The 2,821-nt window shown below is 36.0% G+C and overlaps 1 pseudogene; it reads right to left on the reverse strand.

Annotated features, from left to right (window-relative positions):
• Positions 1 to 1,631: 1,631 nt before the first annotated feature.
• On the reverse strand, positions 1,632 to 2,590 carry LOC104849095 (annotated as a pseudogene).
• Positions 2,591 to 2,821: the final 231 nt, after the last annotated feature.

The following is a 2,821-nucleotide window of genomic DNA, read 5'->3' on the forward strand; positions in this document are numbered from 1 at the left end:
ATTAAGAAAATGGAGGAAAATAACACATTTTCAGATTTGAAATAAAGTAATTGAACATTTTGACATAAAAATTTTAAAATGAACTCCGAAAAATTAACTTGACTTATTAAAGTAGCACTTAAGACAAATAATTCAATAAATTTTATTAAAAAACCTAAAATTAAAAACTTAATTCCTATCAGCACATTGATACAAAGTGACTTACTAATTAATTTATTGATTTTTGTACAATTTGAAATATTAAACAAATTAAAAAACCAGAAAATAGGACTAAAGATTATAAATTAAATAAATCACACAGAGAAAATTAAAATGTTAATTACAGAATATATGGGGAAATTTTGTAAAGTGAAAAATATATCATTCTTGACCTGCCCTCAATTTACAGATTGACACAAATACCTGTAGTAATATTTTACTTAAGACTGTATGAAAAATGTAAAGGTAATTGACCTTATTACACTCAAAAGAACTTGTTTTAGGAATTATCTTCAACCCAAGGAAATTGGAAGAAAGGCCATAACTAGTTCCTGAAGTGTTGTGGCACACCAGTGTGGTGTAATTGTGAAATATCTAGCAAGGACACATCTAAGTAATATCACTGTATGCAGATTTTGACATTGTTGAATTTATAATAATTTAGGTTTCATGCACATTCAAAGAACATGTTTGTTAAACAGTTTCCGTGACAGCTATCCAAAGTTAAACTTTTACTGAAAATAGAAAGCGGGAAAGAATGCATAGGGAAAAACAGATATTAGACTAAATATGTAATATATGCAGATGTATGTACAACTATTCATTTAGAAGAACATGCACAAAAGTATCACTTGTCAGAATTATTCTCTTTTGTATAATAGTTTGCAACATTTTCCATTTTGTCTCCAATGATAATGTACACATTTTCTTGTAATTAAAATCTACTTCAAAATGTTATTTTATTTTCAATCTAAAATTAGAAACTCAAATTTTATTGCTTTTCATCCCTGGGGATATCCTCAATTTAGTTAATCATAGGAATCAATAAAACGTCTATGCCACATGAAAAAAATTATAAGAAATGTCACCTTCCTAACGAAAATGGCCCAAGTCATGCATGAGAGCTACCTTTGGTTCAAAGGGACCAGGAATAATTATTTATCTTGGTCAGATAGGGAAATGGAATCTCAAAATTTTACTGACTAATCAAGAGTTGTACATTGAAAGGCATAGCTATTTAAACTCTAAATTCTAGAATATCTGATTCCTAAACAGTGCTCCAAACTATGCTGCTGTATTTCCTCATTTTAGTATAAATGGAAATGATTTCTGAAACTGTAACCACTATCCAAAAATATATCTTTTTCACAGTCAAACACCATACAAGTGGAGTATGCATGGAATTCGTGGAATAAAGTATTTTGATATTTTGAGTCACTGTGGTCCTTAAAGACACACGTATTTAGACTATAGATTTAACATGTTTCATGGATTTCAAATACAGCATGAATTTCTTTTAAAAGTCATGAAAATTTCTTGTATCAGGTTTCCATAAGTAAATGGCAGTTCCACAAAAGTACAAATAAAGGAATCAGTTGTTTTTACAGAGAGAACTGAGAAAGACTCAAAAGAAAGAAAGGGGAGCTCAGTATTTAACATCCCTGTGGTATGAACTGCCTGCAGCCCTCTCTCTTCTGCAGGACTCTCAGGGCGGAGCTCTTCACCTCTTTGTTTCTGAGACTGTAAATGAGGGGGTTGAGCATGGGGATCATAATCGTGTAAAACACAGAAGCCACCTGATCCTTTCCCAAGGAGTAGGACTCCTTTGGTTTTAGATAAGTGAAGATCATAGTGCTGTAGAAGATGGTGACTCCCAGGAGGTGGGAGGCACAGGTGGAGAAGGCTTTCTTCTTCCCAGCAGTAGAATTAATTTTGAGGATGGTGGAGAGGATGGACAGATAGGATCCAGCAATTGTGCTGAGAGACACCACCAGGGTGGAGCCAGCAACAATGAATAACATGATCTCAAAATCATGAGTGTCACTGCAGGACAGAGCTAAAAGAGCTGGAGTGTCACAGTAAAAGTGCTGTATCACATTAGAGTTGCAGAAATTCAGTCTTCTCAAGCAAAGTACATTGACAGTGGAATCCATAAATCCAATCATATAGGAGACAGCAAGCAGGGCATGGCACAGTCTTGTGGACATAATGACTGGATAAAGCAGAGGGTGGCAGATAGCTACATAGCGGTCATAGGCCATAGAAGAGAGAAGGAAACATTGAGCAGCAGCAAAGAGAACATAAAGGCAAAGCTGGGTGAAGCAGCCCAGGAAGGAGTTGCTATTGGTGGAAGTCAGTAAATTATATAAGGTTTTAGGGGTGACAACACTCGAGTAGCTGAGGTCGAGAAATGACAGGTGAGTGAGAAAAAAGTACATGGGGTGTGCAGCTGGGGATCCAGGAGAATGAACACTATCATCCCTATGTTCCCCAGCACCGTGATCAGGTAAATCAGGAGGAAGAGCACGGAGAGGACCAGCTGTGTCTCTGCAGAGTCCGTCAGCCCCATGAGGACAAAGCCAGGCATATCGGTGTAGTTCCTTCTACTCATGGTGCAACGTTTTAAACTAGTGAGAAGTCAAAGTTGATACTTAGCTGGAATCAATTATCAGACATTGTATGAATAACTGTATTTTCATAATTAGTTCAGTGTTTGAACAGTTTCCCAAAAGAGACTGAGAATATCCACTTTCCTTGTGTAGAAATGCTTGTAAACTGACATCAGCAGACGATGCAAGATAACGTGCTATAGAATTAGAGTGAGCCTGACGCTCCTCCTTGG

The sequence above is a fragment of the Fukomys damarensis genome, unplaced genomic scaffold, assembly GCF_012274545.1.
Source record: "Fukomys damarensis isolate Sample0158 unplaced genomic scaffold, DMR_v1.0_HiC HiC_scaffold_73628, whole genome shotgun sequence".
Taxonomy (NCBI): domain Eukaryota; kingdom Metazoa; phylum Chordata; class Mammalia; order Rodentia; family Bathyergidae; genus Fukomys; species Fukomys damarensis.